At 42.2% G+C, this 20,200-nt stretch overlaps 1 protein-coding gene across 3 annotated transcripts in view; it reads right to left on the bottom strand.

Moving 5' to 3' along the window:
* The window catches only part of FHIT (fragile histidine triad diadenosine triphosphatase), a 1,051,187-nt gene that overhangs the window by 1,030,567 nt on the left and 420 nt on the right, over window positions 1-20,200 (bottom strand). The window lies entirely within an intron of this gene.

The following is a 20,200-nucleotide window of genomic DNA, read 5'->3' as shown; positions in this document are numbered from 1 at the left end:
TTCCAGCAATTTTCACCAGCTTGTAATTTTTTTATTTTATTTTTTTAAGAGAATGGCAGTAGTTTTTGGCCCACTTTAAATTGTGGAGCAAGCGAAATAAGCCATTTTATGAAATGTTCAACCTATTACCAAGTAACATGGAGTTGGATGAAAGCCTTTATTTTCAGAGCTATACCTGCACCTGTCCTATATTTGAACTTTAAATACCGACCCTTCTTCTTTCATTCCTACTCGCCTCCAAGGCAGTGCCAACGAAAACAGAAATGGGGTTATCCATAAGAGTCTTGGGCACAAAGGAAACAGCTACACCTGGCATCCCATCAGTAGCTCTTAAATATGTTAACAGGAGTTAAAATCACGTATTTTTAGGACACAATTGGGAATCATTTTGCAAAAGCCTGGACCCAGGACTCTTAACATTTTAATTATTATTATCGTAATACAGCACAGTATTATGAAGCCTCTGAAAAACAAGCTTCGGAGCTGAGGGAACATCCATTATCAAGGTGCATTGCTCATTACAACTGTTGCTGAACATTTTCCTATATTACTAACAAAAAACAGTACAGTCATACCTCGGGTTACAGATGCTTCAGGTTGCATTTTTTTTCGGGTTGCGGGCCACTGAAACCCGGAAAGGGTTATTTCCGGGTTTTGGTGGTCGCGCATGCTCAGAAGCACTAAATTGCGCTTTGCGCATGCGAAGCACCGAATCACAACCCACGTGTGAGCAGAAGCGCTGCTGCGGGTTGCGTACGTGCAGCCCGCACAGATCACGTTCACAACCCGAGCGTCCACTGTATTAGAACAAAATGCACCACCCTTTCCAAAGATGTAAAGTCAGATAACATCAGAATTTGCATCCCTTAAATTGTCACATTCTGGTTGTGTAACAGTTGCAGTTACCACAGGCAAACACAGCAACCAATATTTTTATAAGGTGGTGTAGGTTCCCCAGTCTTCACTTTTGCACTGCACCATAGGATCCAAATCCTAGGGGCCAAGGTCCCTTCAGCTCCCCCCCCCATAAAATATTTGAGTGGGGTGCCCCTCTCCAAGTTGGTGGGCATTGCCATTCAAATGGTGTGCGCGCACCAGGTCATGTGATCAATGTTGAGGGCCGGAGCTTACCTACCCCCCCCCCCACATATTTTAAGGCATGCATCCAAACCTCAGACCTCCAGGTGTTTGGGGACAATTCCCATCATCCCTGACTACTGTTAGCTAGGGATGATGGGAGTTGTAGTCCCAAAACATCTGGACAGCCGAGTTTGGGGATGCCTAGAATAAGGTATGCCAATCCATCAGAAATGTGTCTTTTTGCTTCATTCCCCATGCTATTTTTAGTTTATAAGTTACTTTTTCCATCAGCACTAATTGCCAGACTTTTTTATACCATGTGGTCAATCTCACAAGTCTCCAAGAAGTTCCCGTATGTACCGACTGGTCAGCTTGACGTCGATATCAGGAAAAGTTCTATAATAGATAATTAAACGGTCATTCTGTGAGCACTTAAGATAGGATGCTGTGATTACTAAGACCCATTATGGGTTTCTCAAAAACAAGGCATGCCAGAAGAATCTCATTCTGCAGAAGTGTATCTCGATTTCAGTAAGGCTTTGGACAAAGTCCCCCATGATATTCTTGCAGGGAAGCTGGTAAAATGTAGGCTGGATAACGAACTGTTAGGTGGATTTGTAGCTGGTGGACTTACTGAGCCTAAAATGTGCTCACTACTGGTTCCTCATCATCTGAAAAAAGTGACAAGGTGGGTGCTGCAGGGTTCTGCCTGGGCCTGTTGTTGTTGAATGTATTTATAAACAAATTGGACTAAGGAGTTGTGGGACTGTTCATCAAATTTGCAGGTGACACCAAACTGGGAGAGATTGCTAATGCTGCTGAAGACAGAATTGGGATTAACTCACTGGAAAACTCACTGGCAAAACAAACAAAATGAATTTCAATAAGGGGAAATGTAAGTTTTCTACACTTAGGCAGGAAGAACCAGCTGCACAAGTATAAGATGGGGGACATCTGGTTTGCCAGTAGTACATGTGAAAAGGAGTAAGGGTGTCTTAGTAGACCACAAGCTTAAATGAATCCACAGTGTGATGCAGAAGTAGAAAATAAGCTAATGCTGTTCTAGGATGCATCAACAGTAGCGTTCAGATCAAGGGAGGTAACAGTCCCACTCTATTCTGCCCTGGTCAGACCCCACCAGGAGTACTGTGTCCAGTTACGGGCCCCACAATTTAAGAAGGATATTGACAAGCTGGAATGTGTGCAGAGGTGGGCAAGAAAGATGATCAAGAATCTGGAAAACAACTTTATGAGGAACAGTTGAGGGAAATAGATATGTTTAGCCAGGAAAAGAGAAGAGATATGACAGGAAGAACCTTTTGATGGTAAGAGCTGTTCAACAGTGGAATGGGCTCCCTTGGAAGGTGGTGGACTCTCCTTCCTTGGAGGCTGTTAAGCAGAGGTTGGATGGCCATCTGTCATGTTTGTTTTAGTTTAGATTTCTGCATAGTTAAGGGTTGGACTAGATGACCCTCATGGTCCTTACCAGGTCTATAATTATATCGCTTTAGGCACAATCCCTTTGAATGTAACCACTACATAAATTGTGGGCTAACTGTATGTCAAAATACAGGAAACAAGAACAAACTTGATCAAATCATAGTTTCCCATTACAAATAAAGCAAGCCCTCTGTCTTGGGATGTACTCTTAAATTCTCAGCAACTGTCTACCACTAACTGAGTAATATTCTTGCTTTACCAAGTACCTAACTTTAAATTATCAGTGGTTCTAGGGGTGGAGGGGAAGAATGATTTGATTAATAAAAGAAAACAGCCTAAGAATATACATCCTAACATGTTAGTAGCGTTTGTTTAAAGATGTAAAATTATTCATTATTAATTAGCTAGGAATCATTAAAAATATTTTAGAGGTAACGAACAATAAAGAAAGCTGGTTCTTCACTGGCTTACAACTGTTTAGCTAGACAAGTGAAGAAGCTATTGATTTTGATGAGTTAGATAACAAAGCAAAGATAAGAATCAAGTAAGTGAATCCAGGATACTAGGAAGGAATACACACCTTTGGATATTTACCTTAAGATTTTATCTGGCCAGATGGAAGGATTCCCACCCCCGCATCCCACCATGTGCTGCTCCAGGAGCTCTCCCAATTCCCAAGAGCCAATTCGGGACAAGGGGAGGAAAGCCCATTTGTGCAAGCATAAGTCCTTGTGCAGGCCTTTCACGGACGGGGCTCATTAGGTGAATCCCACCCAAAAATATTTCCATCCCATATATAAACAAGTGGTCAGGGTGTAACTTTTTGTTTTGCTTTTTATCCACCAGTTGAACACAAAGCCAGACTTCTGTCTCTGATCCGGAAGGCACATAACCGTTCCGAACTGTTTCATAAACACAGAGACGACCTTTCTGCTCCTTGGTCCTGCAGTTGTCAAAGCATAAATTGTTCCTGATTAGGCACAGGAAGTTGCTCAGGACCACTTCCTCCAGTGTCCCTCCCATCCAACTTATCCTTGTGTTCTGAATGGGCCAGAAGATGAATCAGTTCAACATCTCTCTGCATGTCCTCACCTGCTCCCCCTGGTACTTTGTTTACTGAAGTGGTTGTTTCAAAAGCCTGAAGAAACATCACAGCCCCCAGCCCTCTAATAGCCCCCTTTTCCTCTTCCTTCAAGCTATAAACAAAACAAAAGCATCACTAGTGAGGAAGCTTCTTTTTAGATACAGTTGTACCTTGAAAGCTGAATGGAATCTGTTCCAGAAGTCCGTTTGACTTCCAAAACTTTCAAAAACCAAAGCGCAGCTTCTGATTGGCTGCAGGAAATTCCTGCAGCCAATCAGAAGCCCCGTAGGGACGTTCAGCTTCCAAAAGAATGTCCACAAACTGGAACAATCACTTCCAGGTTTGCAACGTTCAGGAGCCAAAACGTAAGAGTTCCAGGGTGTTCAACAACCAAGGTACGACTGTACTACTACAAAAGTAGCATTCCCTTTAAATAAACCAAAACTCAGTGGCCCATGTTTTCATTTGACTTCTTTATCTTGGCCCCATACAAATATATTCCAAAACAGAATGCTTTCCAATGGTACTGGCCATTCAGCCTGTTAATTGGTAATTGCTTTAAAACAGCATAAGCAATGTGCAGCTATTAAAACCTCTTCATAAAATCACCTGACAACCTGCAAACAAGAATCAATACTGACTGTTTGGTCTAGCCATGCATGACAATGCATCATTAATTTTTACAGGGAGGCTGCTAACGGTGCTGCAATGCCAACATTACTTTGCAAAATATATGTGTGCAGAGCCAGATACGAACATTAAGATGATCATGATCTACTTAGTCACAGCGCTGGGAGCAAAGTTTGCACATAACCCTGATAACAGAGAAACGACAGAGGACGTTCACCTGAGGGAGGGTAAAGTTAGGGGGTGGGGGAAGAAAGTCAAGCATTTCCATGAGAAATGTCTTCAGGAGTATAAGCTAGGTTAGAAGAAAGCCAAAGAAATGTCCTCTAGTCTGTTACTTCTCAAAGTGCTCTGCTCTCATATGATGCTTGTGACCCACATTTCTGCTTTGATGCTGCAGTTTTTCATTTGCTTTCCAAAAGCGATGCAAATTCTTGAGACCGAGCGAGGAAATGGTGTGGGCATAAGAAAAAGAGCAGCCAGTGCTGTAGGTCTGTATTACCTCCATCACCACATTTTCCAAAGGCATGTAGCTCCATAAACTATGAACCCACAAATCTGGTGCCCCACACACCAACACCTCTGCCAGAGTTTGGTGCTAGTTTGGTGCTGATGTTATGAAACAGGATGGTCAAACAATTATGCCTGGAGTTCCTTTGGAGTCCCTAGTGCAGCCCACTACACCTCTCTACACAATTTTAACAAATATAAATTCAATTTATTATTATTATTATTATTATTATTATTATTATTATTATTAATCATCATCATCATCATCATCCAAGCCAGAACCTTACTTGGGACAGTGAGGCTGAAGCATCACATGCATTTACGTTTTCCTTGCCCCTTGCTCCCGTCCCATGACATTTAAATTAGCAATGAGGGTGTTCAAGGTGTGTAAAGAGAATGGAATTTGCAACCTGCCAGCATTTGTAGCCAAAGGGGAAGGGCATAGAATAGGTGGTGGCGGCCTTTGATCAGGCAGAAGGCAGGCTTGGATTTCAGGGGTGGTTAGGGTGACAGCATGGGCTGCTGCTTTCTTTCAAAGCTATTTTGGGAGGGCAAGCAGTGGAATGTGGGGAAAAGGCCTAGGTCAGAGCTTTCCAAACTTTTCATGTTGGTGACACACTTTTTAGACACGCATCCTTTCGCAACACAGTAATTCGGTTTTACTAGCAAACCAGAGGTTAAACTAACCCCTTTCCAGCCCCTGGAAGAGCACGGGGAGCAGTCATCACAACACACAGTTTGGAAAGCTCTGGTGGAGAATTGAAAGCTACAGTGGCGCACGAAGAACCAGAGGGAACAGGTGATTGAGGGTCAGAAGTAGTATTGGTGAAGGGAATTGGGGCAAGTAATGCACACTTTAATGACAGTTTATTGTGTATCCCAAGTATAACTCACCCATGAATTTCCTGTACCAACTCAAGAGCCTGATCTTCATGGGCCTGGTTTGAAGGTCTCCTACAAGGTTTTGACCCTGAAACCACTTCCGCTTCAGTCTAACACGGTTTGTAAACAAGCTTTTCTGAGGCTAATCCCTAACCATGCAAAAATCAGCTCTTTACCCCAGGAATCGGAGCGTCTCAGTAGCCATAGATCATTAGCCATATTTCAGGAGCTTGTTGTTTTTGGTACATTTTTTCAACACTTCATGGTCGCAAATGAAGACAGCAGAAATGATTATGGGAAATAAGAGAAGACTCATGTCTGCATAATCACTGAAGTCCCGTACAACAGAACCACCACTGCACAGACTCAGTTTCACATATACCCCATTGCTCTTTCAAAGAACACAATGCACTCATGAAGCACTGAATACAATTCCTAAGGTCCAAAGTGTGATTTCATTTTTTATAAACCTAATCTAACTAAAAGAGGCTCCTCCAGATGGCCTGTTTATTGCACATTCAACATTACTGCCATGCACGAAGCTTATGTGAGGTTACACAATGTCTAATCTATACTGAACACTTAGTCCTATTTGCGGGATGGTTATATGACAATGAGCTTTCATTCCAATTTCATCTTGATTTGTTTACATGGCTATATGCTTTCATAATAATCAATAGTTTATTCCTCATTTTTGGTGTATTTCCCTGTCACTTCCCTAACTACAAAAAGTTTTGGGTTTGTTTGTTTTTTAGGTGAAAGTGTTGTGCCAGAGCAACAGACTACTTTAATCCATTTTAACTGCGAAAACCTCAATTTCTGGTATGCAATTGAATCTTTCCCACAAAATACTGAGTTGACCAAAGAATAACCCACCCATCTCTTGCAGAACTGGCCACTTCCTACATGGTGGCTCTACATACATACATACATGCGTGTATGCATGCATACATACATAATTTTATATGTATGTCCCCTTTCCACAGTTCAAAACATGCTCAAGGCAGCTTACAACATAAAAAATACACAACTACAACATAATGAAAGTAGTTATAACTAAATAAAACATTAAAAAATACACAACCAAACAGTTTCCACATAAATCACAACAATCTAAAATAGATACCAAAAAAAAAAGCAACAACCCCGTCCCAACAAAAACCCCTAAACAATGCACCATCCCAAGAGCCTGTTCAGTAGCCTCGGCTTTTTTAGCTGGAGTCAGTCATGGCCCTGCCCACCCAGGCCAGGAGGAAAAGGCAAGCAAGGCAGGGAGCAGGTCTTCCAGGACTCATAGCCAAGATGGTATTTCAGCTGCGAAAAAGAAATATGAGGCTACCGAGAAGGCTGATTGGGAAACTTAAGCTTTCCTTAAAATGACTAAATACTGGAAGCAACCCATTTTATTTATCTTACTGTACGGTATTATCTACAGTATTTAGAAGAAAAATTCCCAAGTGCCTGGCAGAATACAAAAAACAACAACCCCAAACAAACCCAGACTATGTAATGAATATGCAGAAGAGGATTTGGAAGACAGCAGATGACAAATGGAACACGAGTTTATAGCAACATAAAACAGCAAATCCTTTCATGTATATTCAAGGTTATCACTTGCAAAGCGGCAGGGTAATCCTGCTTGAAGAGAAAGGTTGCAATAGATGACCCAGGTCATCCTCTACCCCGCCAACACCCCAATCCTATCTGCTGCGGACCTTCTAGCAAGATATGTCAATAATTCCAGGTAAGAGCTTTCTTAGTGAACTCTGAAAGCTAATAATAATAATAATAATAATAATAATTTATTATTTGTACCCTGCCCATCTGGCTGGGCTTCCCCAGCCACTCTGGGCGGCTTCCAAAAAAAATTTAAAATACTCTAATACATCAAACATTAAAAGCTTCCCTGAACAGGGCTGCCTTCAGATGTCTTCTAAAAGTCTGGTAGTTGTTGTTCTCTTTGACATCTGGTGGGAGGGCGTTCCACAGGGAGGGCACCACTACCGAGAAGGCCCTCTGCCTGCTTCCCTGTAACTTGGCTTCTTGCAGTGAGGGAACCGCCAGAAGGCCCTTGGTGCTGGACCTCAGTGTCCAGGTAGAACGATGGAGGTGGAGACGCTCCTTCAGGTATACAGGACCGAGGCCGTTTAGGGCTTTAAAGGTCAGCACCAATACTTTGAATTGTGCTCGGAAACGTTCATGAGCTAAACAGCACATGAAGCAATTAACAGCACAATCCTATCCATTCAGAAGCTTGTGTTCAGTAGTGCTTACAACCAGGTAACTGTATTTAGGATTTTAGCCGGCATTAACAAAAACTGCAGTCCTCAGCTCTATTTACACTTCTGTTTACCATGCACTCGCTCCATTTCCAGGGCTGAGTTTTTAATCTGTGCTTAAACAACATTATCTAAAATGGATATGCATCCCGTATTTTGTTGTGATGCAGTTTCTCAAACCAGCTTCACATCGATCGGGAGTCCTTAAGCCATTCCCAGTTTGTCTCCAGCCAAGGCCTGAACCCCTTTACAGGTGAAAACATCCCTGCCCTGTGAACACCCACTGGTGTGTACACAAACAGAAACGAACCCGGCACTAATGAAGTTGTGTTGATGTGAACAGCTAGAGGGGAAGGAGCTGTGAAATGCACCAAAAACCAACAACCCTTCACTGTGCTCTAAGGCGGTAATGTGAACACATTCCGACACACACTTTTATTCTTAAGTCCCACTGAACTTTTAGTTGGACTCAGCGTTTGAAGTGAACGTGCCTAGGCTCAGGATGACCAAGAAGTTTGCTTTCGCACTACAGCAAAGCAGGTTCCGTTAGCAGAGGTATATAGTTCCTCAGATTTGCCTGCAGTTCTTTGGAATGGAAATCATTCTAGAACTAATGTGAAGCTCTGCTGTAAGTGGAAGCTGAGACACTTTAAACAATGGAACAGTTCACAAAGGACGCCTGGATGTACGTTCTATAACTGTATGTAACTGTCTCATGCGAGACTGTCTGGTACCTCATCCCACATTGCAGCTGATGTTACTAAGCGCAGACTCCAGGGCTTCAACATTCAACTTTTCTTCCCATCTCCACCCCCTTGCTGTTTACAATCTTCCTGACAAGAAGTTACAGAGAATACTAAACGCTGCATACCACTTTGTAACATTTGGGTTGGCCTAATAAAGGTACAGTGGTACCTCGGGTTACATACCCTTCAAGTTACATACCCTTCAGGTTACAGACTCTGCTAACCCAGAAATCGTGCTTCAGGTTAAGAACTTTGCTTCAGGATGAGAACAGAAATCATGCTCCGGCAGCGCGGCAGCAGCAGGAGGCCCCATTAGCTAAAGTGGTGCTTCAGGTTAAGAACAGTTTCAGGTTAAGTACGGACCTCTGGAACGAATTAAGTACTTAACCTGAGGTACCACTGTACTGCTCTAGTATGTGTTGTGGACTTTTTTCCTCATGGGCCAACATTTTTCAACACATAGCGGCGGAGGAAGCTGCTCAGGCGCCTGGGGAGCACGCCCTGGGGCGAGGGCAGGGTGAGCCACCCATAGGGGTGGGGCAAGGGCAGGGCGCACCATGGAGCCTCCGGAGTCTGCCTGCCTCCTCCCACTCAGCTGCCCTACAGCTGGGGGCGAGGCAGCGGGCGGACCGTTTGGGCAGCATGGAGCCTGTGCGTGCCCAAGCCACCGTGTCTCTCCCAGGAAAGACATGTGGCTTGGGTGCACTGTAGGCCCTGCAGTGAGTGCCGCCTGGCATTTTGTCACCCCCCTCAGTGGTGACACCCGGGGCAGGCCACCCCCACCGCACCCCCTTCCTCCAACCCTACACACACACACACACACAGCTTCTTACTTCCCACAGGCAACCAGACAAGTGGATATCCACAAGCCTCTTCTACAACACAGAGAATATTTGTATTTAAAGCAGACATATTAAACCACATTCACTGAAACTAAGCTGGTTCTGCAAATGCTGTAATCCGTTTTCAGGGCTTTGTAGCTTGCATAGCGTATTTATGATTTCCAGAAGGTGAAGGGAGGTTGCTCAGGTTTGCAAGGTAAGGCAGATTTCCTCAGCGTTTCCCAAGATAAACATTGCGAGAAGTGATCATTGCATCTCATCACCACTTCTTAATTTGCCTAGGACTGCAACCATGCATACGTACACTTACTAGGCAGTGGGTCTTACTTCCGAGTAAATATCCTCCAGATATCGTCATGCATATTTTACAACAGTAAAAACAAGGTAATGAATGATACAAAGTGCAGATCAACTTTCGCTGAGAGAACAAGATATTTGTATCCTTTTGTGATGACACACCAGAATCGGCACCACTTTTATATAAATTGATACAAATGGGCGACTAAAAAAAAGCGATGCTTTTGTATGAAAAGTGCCTCATAATGTGCTTTAAAAGAAACTGTGAAAATATTTATCCAGATTTATTACTGACGGTCTCTGTAGCTTTTTCTATAATAGACTGCACTTATAGGGGATATTTGTAGAATGATGGCAGAAAGTGGCAATAGATTGACAACTTCTCTCCCTATGTTAAGCCTAAGATTGCATATGAGAACAAATGCAGATCACAACTAATTCAAGCAAGTTGCAAACTCATAACTGGCTCATTCTTAAAGCAGAAACAACCCAGATTCAACAAGCCATTTTCCAGCTGTTTCCCCCATTTTTCATGCTTCATCCACCTTAGGTCCTTCATAAACCACAAGGGGATGTGCAGAAGGAAGAGGAAGGAGAACAGACCTGGAGGCATCTATATTGATTCCCTTACCAACTTGCTGTTCCATGGGTTAACAGAGCAGTCAAAGTCAGTGTGAACAACCTCCAGAGAATACTCCACCTAGCTTCAGTAATCTCCAAAACCACATGTGAGTGTGTGTGTATACTCAGTGCAAATAGCTCCTGCCTTTGAAGATTGCTCTCTGGAGGCCACAGTGGAATACCTGAGTGAAACAGAAAAGTCTGCAGTTGAGAGTCAACTGCTAACAGATTATTATTATCTCATGAAGTTTTGTAAGGCAGAGATATCCAGGAAAGACGTCCCAGTGTTTCTAATTCTGTATAATGAAATGTTAGCAACACTGATTCACAATGAAGCTAGGAATATAAAGTACAAGAGCAGGGTAATAAATGGTAAAAATAGCATCGTATGCAAATGACACATCGCTGCCAGACATATGCAATACTATAAATAATCTGGACCTCTGAATGATAAAAGCATAGCCAGGATTTCAGATAACACGATAAATAGATCTAGAAGAGAACTTAATACAGATTAGTGTAGTGAGAATTCAACAAGCATAAGGAAAGAGTTCCTGCTTTCATTAACAAGTTATCTGTAAGACATTCGGAATTATACTTGAGGCTTCCTTCTGGTATATCCTGTTCCACTTTCTCAACATTATACAGAAGTCTGCTGTCATAATCATTCACCTCTTCTTGCACACAGCAAGGAACACAATACTTCAGTTCCTTACATTGCCTATGTCCCAGTCTTTCCTAATCAAGCACCAGCTCACCTCCATAGCCTTGTCCTATCCTATTTTTCTGCCTTTTCCCCAAGGCCTCCCCTCCTCCATGGTGAATTGGCCCCTCCATCTTCACTTACATTCAGCCACCAAAATGTCTCCTGTTCCGATTAAAGGCTCCCCCCATATATTCTAGTTACAGATAGGTAGCCGTGTTGGTCTGCCATAGTCAAAACAAAAAAAATGTTTTCCTTCCAGTAGCACCTTAAAGACCAACTAAGTTAGTTCTTGGTATGAGCTTTCGTGTGCATGCACACTTCTTCAGATACACTGAAACAGAAGTCACCAGACCCTTCTATATAGTGAGAAGGTGGGGAGGGGTATTACTCAGAAGGGTGGTGGGAATGGGTGATTGGCAGATAGCTGTGATGAGCCTGTTGACGACTCTTAACGACTGCAATAGGTCTTACAGGAAAAAGCAAGGGGTGAGAAGGTGAAAAATGGCTTTGTCATGTATAATGAGATAAGAATCCAATGTCTTTGTTCAGACCAGGTCTCTCCATGGTTACAAATTCCAAACTCCTTCTCAGAGCATCTGAGATGCAATATTGCCCCTCTCCTACTGAAAAGCACTCTCCAAACAATTTTTCCAAGAAGCAGTTGGCTCAATCCCATTAATCCTCATTTGTAAGGAAGCTGAAGTTTGTCTTACTGCATTCATAGTACTTGCATTTGTGCCTTTACCTCGCCTCTTCCATTCCACTCCTTGCCGCTTTTGTCGCTTATTCCTGGTGTCCATCTTTTTGAGCAACTTAAGAAAGCTCTTGGACTTCAGACATGACACATCACTTTCTTCAATATCAAAAACAATATTGTAGTAAAAACACACACCAAAAAGCCCCATTTATCATCACTGAAAGAATAACTCAGAGTAGACCTACTGACGTTACAAGCATGCCTAACTTAGATCCACCAATTTCAATGCGTCTACTCTAAGTACAACTTAGTTGGATACATGGTATGAACAAGGCCGGCCCAGGACATTTTTCCACATGAAGTGAAACAGAAAATGCCGGGGGGGGGGTGTCCTCTGCTCCCACTGTCACTGCCTGAGGTGACTAGAAGAGGTCTAGGGAAGCCCCAGAGCACTGAACGTGGTAGGGGAGGGGGAAAAGAAGCTGGAGAAGAACAGGGGGGCAGCAGCATGGTTGAGGCGGCAGCGGGCGACAAATACAGGAGGCGAGGAGTGGTGTACTCCTGGGGCCTCCATATCTACAGTCCCTCACTGAGCCACATGGGTGGGACAGCCCTGGGCATGAGGTGTGAACTACATCACAAAATGTAAAGGATCCCCATTTGTTATTACATTTACATGTTTTTAGATACCTTTAAATGTTTTGAATTATGGCAGGTTATAAATTTAATAAATACATATCAATAACTGATCAGTTGTGTATACCATATAGGAAAAAAATGTGGGGGAAGGATAACAGTAGACCAGTAGAGGATTGGATACACTGAGGAATTACGTAACAACTGAATGGTAAATCATGATCTCCAGATATACATTTCTTCAACAATCAATATAAACTAATAATGCCCTGGTATCTAACTCCCTGGGAGTTAAAAAACCAAATGAAGTACATGTATAGATCACAACAGGGGAAGTGTTGAAGATATAATGGAATACAAAAGGGTTTTCATCCATATCTGACGAACTTGTCTTGCAGTAAAATATATTTTGCTTGGAAGAATGAAGTAAAACTATAGAAGTGATGCTGTACAAATTTCATATGAGCATAACCCCCCCCCAAGCCCATCAAGCACTGGTGGCCCATTGGGGAAAGTCTTCAGGAGTGATTGCTCTAACTACCACAGCAGTTCAAAAATTCAAAATTCACTTCCTAGATAGATCCTCAGGAGCTGCACCTATAAATTTCAACTTAAGGTGTAAATTTCCCCTTAGTCCAAACATCTGTTTCCTCAAGTTATTTTCCTAATGGCGACCCTCAATTTGAAGTGTTCAGTTTCACTGCATTGTCATGAACATACTTGCCTGAAGTGTGCTGTGGCAGTGAAAGGGGATAATAGTAATTATTAAGCAACAGAAGGTTGCTTGATCAGTCTCTGAGGCATCCACAGTTCAAATCACTTCACCTCCAGAAAAATGTGGCGGACAAAAGATCAATGAAAATGGTGAGGTAGATACATTATCTTCCTTATAAAGAAAAGCTGAACCAGCTTAAATAACAACCAGCTTTCTTGGGAGATAGGGAAGAAGTGTCAGGATAGCAAAAAATAATAATACCAACCCCTCCCGCCAAAAAAAACTGTAATTGGGGTGGGAGGAGACAATTTAAGAAGGAAATTTTTCATTTCCTTTCAAAATATAAAAACCCTGTTGGTTGATTGACTGACTGCTAAGGTCCCAAGATGGGAGACAACATTATAAACAATTTAGAACAACTTGTCGTCCCTTGACAATTGTGCGCAAATGGATTTGAGACCAAGGAATTTCTCAGAACACACAATTAACCTATGGAACAAATAGCCGCAGGAACTTTGTGGTGGGTACTAGTTTAAAATGCTTGTTTAAAATAATCAGATGAAACACGGAGAACACATCTGTTAGGGGCTGCTAGCTGGGGCAGCCAGAGTCGCATTAACTATATTCTAGAGACAGCAAGCCTCTGATTACCAGATGTTAAGTACTAACAACAGGGATGGCCATCAATATCAAGCCCAGCTTGTGACTCTCCTTGTGACATCTGGCAGCCCACTCTTAGGAAATGGGAATGCTGAGCTAGATAAACTCTTGGGCAATCCCTGTGCTCTTAAGCTGCAGCTCTACACAGAAACGTGAAATCAAGAAGGCAGGGTTGAAAGCTATCATAAACGTGCAAATACATATAATCAGTAACTATCTAAAATGCTTTCAAAGCATACTTTTCATTTCCACAGTAATATAAATGAAACACTAGCTATGTGACAACATAATTAGCTGTGTCAATAAAGTCAGTGAAACTGGCAAGATTACTTTCCAAATTCTGGAAAATAAGAGCTCTTGAGATTTATGCATGTTAATTCTTACACACTGCCACAAGAATACAACCCATTTGTCTCTGAATGTCTACATTCAATTAGATGCACTTGACAGATGTTTGCTCCTTAACCAGTGATTCATTTAGAAATTTGTAACCATTTCTAGGGTCTACAGTTCTCCAGAACTGCTGTCTATTCATTTAGGGCTTGCATAAGATTTAAACAAATTAAAATTACCATTCCCATTTTTTAAGAGAGTTGATTAAGTAATTTAATTAAATCTAATTACTTTTGAATCTCCATTCAACACAATATCAAAGTTTAATGTGGAGTAAAAATCATAATATTCCACAGGGTATTCCCCTGGCCAACTGTCATTTCTTATCTGCTGGGGGAAAAATATACTGGTCAAACTGGGCCAAGTCAAACCAACTGCGACTCAGTACTTCATATTGAAGGGCCACTTAAAACTTATGTACAGTATTTCCCATACAGAAGGGTTTTTTGTATAGGAAAAACATCAAAACCTTGAACAAATTTTGATGTGCAGTGATCACTCTTATGTCTATTTTGCTGCATGTACATGCATTGAAAGGGCGAACTGACAAGTTAATTACATTTAGCTTTCATGAGCACTCCGTATCTCCCATTCAGTGTTTTTTTTTAAAGGAAAAAAGGCAATTTAGATGTTCAGTCTCTTTACAGTGCACAGAATGTAACTTTAAAATTAGGAGTACCATTCAGCTGTCATTCAAAGAAGATTTAAAGGTGCTCTGAATATCTTAAAATGCATTGGAGAGGAATATGAAAAGCAGGTTATGCAATCAAGGAAACTAGTATCTGTTGGACATTGCAGACATCTTGCCCTGGGGGAGGAAAAAGGTGAAATGCGTAATGCAATTTTTCCATTAAACATTTCAGTGATTCAATTGAAACTTAAGTGGCCAACATCCTACCACATATTTCAGAATGTCTTATTTAAATCACCAACATCAAATATTTGAAAATGACTTACTAGGAGATCTGCCTGGAGGTAGGACATATTGTTAGCAATTATTCTTCCACCTGAACTTTATAAATGCGTGCTTCGGAATGTTATGTTTCAAATTAATTGTACTGCTCTCTTTGTAACTAATTGCAATACATCCTAACTGTATCCTCTGAATGAGCGTTGCATACATCTAGCAATTTAATGTGTTATTTAAAACAAGTCACACCAAGGTCAGAATCATATACATATATATATATATATATATAACATTTGCCTAATGATACTGTTAATTTACCGAGGAAGGAGAATTGACACTGTACACAGAACGAGGGAAAACTATTGCAAAATATGACCTAGCACTACCAAAATGTGTCAGCATTGTCATTCAGTTTTTGGCTCTTACTCCCTCCAGATTTCTGGCTATTTGTCCCTGTGCAATTTTCATTTAAGAAGTGTATGTAAACAAATAAATCAGTAGGTAGCAAAGATGCTCTCTAAATTTTCTAATGTTATAATCTGAACATCTTATTCTAGAATATACATCTGGGCCACTTTTGCACATTACACCACAATAAACCATAGCTTAGCACAAACACAATGGGCTCTGGAGTATGTTCTCGGCTACAGATCTTGGTTAAGAAGGAGAGATCTTAAACATGATCCAGGCTTCAGACCACACACTAAGCCAAACCTTGGCTTAGGTACCATCCCACACTGAGCTGAAAAGCCCAGGAAAAAGCAAAACAGGCACGTGCTCTTCTCTGGGAGCCAGCACACTTTTGCAGTTGCAAAATTTTGGCTTACCATGATGTGTGAACCAGGCCATAATGTCAATGAATCTGAGTGGAAGGTTTAAAATGACCTAACTCAGTAATTCTTAACCAAGGCCATAAGCTCCCCCAGGTAGTGACCTATAAATTTGAGGGGAGCATTCAAGGGAGAACAAATGGAAGACATCAAGAATTTGAGGCAGTCCCTTGAAATGGCTTCTGGCAGCTAGCAGAAGAGAATTAAACCTCCTTTAGGATGAAATCTCATATCTTAGCTGCACATGGTGAAGAGGAATTAAACAAGATTGCTCCCTTCCTGCTAGGGAGCTAAAGACCAAAACAAACAAAAATAATCCATCAATTTACAATGATACTAAGTATGGAAAAAGGAGAAACAACTTATCAGGAAAATGACAATCAAGCTCAAATAAAGACTGGCCCTTTTTTAAGTATGGAAGAGCCTGCTGGATCAGACCAAAAGCTCATCGAGATCAGCATCCTGTTCTCACAGTGGACAGCTAAATGCCTGTGGAAAAGCCACAAGCAGGACCTGACATTCTCCCATTCTGCGGTTTCCAGCAACTGGTTTTTCCCTTCTCTGTGTACAGGGTGAAAGAAAATACCACCTCATTATTTCCTTTTTCCTTGCCTCTGCCATCTCTGCATTCTGTTGGCCAAGATGAATTACAGGACCATCTATTTAGGCTTACTTGGGACAGGGGGGGCAGAGAGGGGATTCAGTGATGATGTCATGTATTTTTGGTGGGTGGCAGTAGATTAAAGGCTAAAAACCACTGCTCCAACTTAACCCCTCATGTTGTCACCAATTACAAATTAACCCTATCAAGAAGACTATACAGTTCCACAACCGTTGCGCAGCAACAACAAAGTGACTCAACTTTGGAGGTATACGCACAGTCCGAAGCATATACAGTGGTACCTTGGGTTAAGAACTTAATTCGTTCTAGAGGTCTGTTCTTAACCTGAAACTGTTCTTAACCTGAAGCACCACTTTAAGTAATGGGGCCTCCTGCTGCCCCTACGCCACGATTTCTGTTCTCATCCTGAAGCAAAGTTCTTAACCCAAGGTACTATTTCTGGGTTAGCGGAGTCTGTAACCTGAAGCGTATGTAACCTGAAGCATATGTAACCCGAGGTACCACGGTAATAGTGGTTTGACTGCTTAAGACAGAGATGGGGAACTTGATAAAAATCAATATAGAACCACTTTGCGTAAACACACACAAAAATATGCACACACACATAATTAGCTACTATGTTATATGATTCCATTTATATTATTTCTATACTGTATCCCATTATACATTTATGCCCCACCTGCTAACACAGGCATAAGCAAACTCTGGCCCTCCAGATGTTTCGGACTACAATTCCCATCATCCCTGACCACCGGTCCTGTTAGCTAGGGATGATGGGTATTTTAGTCCCAAACATCTGGAGGGCTGGAGTTTGCCTATGCCTGTGCTAACAGATCTACTCAAGGCAATTACAGTGGCTTGGATCCTAATTTCTAACGAGCAGAAGTCAGCTCATGGAATATATCTGCAAGTGGCAATGGGGATGGCAATTTTTGCCACTTCCTTATTTCCCATACAGTCCTTGTGCCCTCTGGAAATCTGATCCAGAGGTTTGGGGGACCCTCACCAGCAACATGGCAGCTAGAAGCTGCCGGAGCAGGGGACAGGAATATGTGGAAACTGTCTCCTTTTAAGCATGCAAGGAAAGAATGACCCACAGTTTTGAGTATTTCTCAAAAAAACGGTATCTGCACTGTGTGGAGCAATACATATCTACAAAAGCTGCCTCTGCCCCCTCCATGAAAATTACCTCCTCCTCCCATTCCAAGCCAATTTTGGTTTGGAGAAGCCAACGCATCTTTGATGCACTGTCTTCCCTCCTTGCTGAAGCCCACTCCTGGGCATCTGTCTCTTTGTCTAATTTGCAGCATGACAGCTAAGAAAGTGACAAAGATAGAACAATCAGATCTGAGCACAACAGCGCAGGATGTGACAAATAAGAATAATAGGAAGGTAGAAAATGCAACTGTCTCTATACTATAATAATGCGAGGCCCAAATGGAAGGAGAGGATGGGGAAGAAAATAACTTCCGAGCAATGGGTCACAATGAACCTCCACCTCCCCTCCTCATGTCAAACACTGGAGGGGACAAACGCACCCTCATGCCAATACAGTATAAGGAATATTCCTTGCAACTGAGAACAGCACGCAGGCACTGGCCCTCAGCCAGTCACAGCAGGGACCTTATAGCTCAAGGGAGGCAGGAAAACTGCTGTGAAAGCTGAAGAGCATGTGCTCTGATGTCTCTGCTTTTTAAGGGGAAAAAGCAGAGACATCACCTTACCAACAAAGGTCCATATAGTTAAAGCCATGGTCTTCCCAGTAGTGATGTATGGAAGTGAGAGCTGGACCATAAAGAAGGCTGATCGCCGAAGAATTGATGCTTTTGAGTTATGGTGCTGGAGGAAACTCTTGAGAGTCCCATGGACTGCAAGAAGATCAAACGTATCCATTCTTAAGGAAATCAGCCCTGAGTGCTCACTGGAAGGACAGATCGTGAAGCTGAGGCTCCAATAATTTGGCCACCTCATTAGAAGAGAAGACTCCCTGGAAAAGACCCTGATGCTGGGAAAGATGGAGGGCACAAGAAGAAGGGGACGACAGAGGACGAGATGGTTGGACAGTGTTCTCGAAGCTACCAGAATGAGTTTGACCAAACTGCGGGAGGCAGTGGAAGACAGAAGTGCCTGGCGTGCTCTGGTCCATGGGGTCACGAAGAGTTGGACATGACTAAACGACTAAACAACAACATGTGCTTTGAACTCAATTGCAAACCCCCCCCCAAAAAGAATAATTTTGAAGGCAAGGGAGTAATAGTTGGGACCAGAGGAGCAGAGAGAGGCAAGTGCCCTCCAAGACAAGTAGCTCACTCTGCCTCACCCCCCCCCCCATTGTTGGACCCTTCTCATTACTTAGAAGGAAAGGCACATTTCATATACAAAGTATAAGCATTATCATACACTAGAAATTCAAAATATCTGAAGCATGATTACTTGAAAGTCAATAGGGATTACTGACAAGAAAATATATTCAGGATGGGAGAGTTAAAGTAATGTATGCCATTATTTCTGTTTCAGAAATCCACCATGTGGGACACAACTCAACTCACTCCCTGAAATGCATTTTGCCCATTCTATGAACACCTCAAAAAAAAAAAAAATTCAGGTGTGGATCACAGTTGCCCTTCATCACCAAAAGGTGGGAAGCAAATTAATTTATCTAAGAGGGTACTACAGAGGTTGGTTTGGTTTTGGTTGCAAGCACTAAATTTAGGGACTTAGCTTTTCCATATATTTTACGTTCAGTATTGTTGCACAGTTGTAGCATCAAAATCCATTTCCAAAGCAAGTGCAATCTAAAGACGTGAGGATTCGGAATCAAATCATGTTTTATGAGCAGCTGAGTGCACCTGCAGTCATCTGATTAGAGACCTAGCAGCTACCAGCAAGCAGGTGAGGCATGGACTTCCTTCTTATAGATTAACTATACTTAACATATACATTAACATATACATTAACATATAGTTTAACTATATAATGTACTGTATTTGCAAATCACACTACTGTACTAAACACATGAATGACCAGAACTTGGCGATCTCTAATTAAGCAAAAACCCAGAAGGTGCAACCATGTGTGTTTTAAACCAGGACAACTAAAAAACAGGAGGTGCTGTTGTTGTTTCAGGGAAGAATTGGGGCAGTCTGCAGAATAAGTAAAATGAGCAGGCTTTTGAAGAGCCACACTCCCAAGGGAAGGGGAGGTGTCCCAAAACTTTAAAAGTGACAGGTGTCATTTACCATGTCGGGAAGAGGGGGGGGGGGAAGTATAGTCATGAGACCACATTCATCATCATCATCATTATTATTATTATTATTATTATTATTATTATTATTATTTTAGGCAACCACTCTTTAGACACAGAATGATCAAACAGCGGTAGGCAACCTTTGCAAAGGAAAAAGGGAGAGCTCAGTACTGGGGGAGGGGGGCGTTATTTATTGCTGGTCAGTTAATCCAGAGTGGAAAAATGTAAAGCTATTTGTGCAGATTTTCACAGATCCCAGTTCACGCTCATTATGCACCACTCCCCTCCCAAGGAATAACGAAATGCTAAACTAAGGCTGCCATCGCACTTGGGGGACAAGTGCCGCCGAACCCAGCAAGGCTTACTTCCGAGTAAC

Source organism: Podarcis melisellensis (assembly GCF_964234715.1).
Source record: "Podarcis melisellensis genome assembly, chromosome: 2".
NCBI classification, from domain to species: Eukaryota; Metazoa; Chordata; class Lepidosauria; order Squamata; family Lacertidae; genus Podarcis; species Podarcis melisellensis.
Note: the sequence above shows the minus strand (reverse complement) of the source record. Positions and strands in the feature narration are given on the sequence as shown.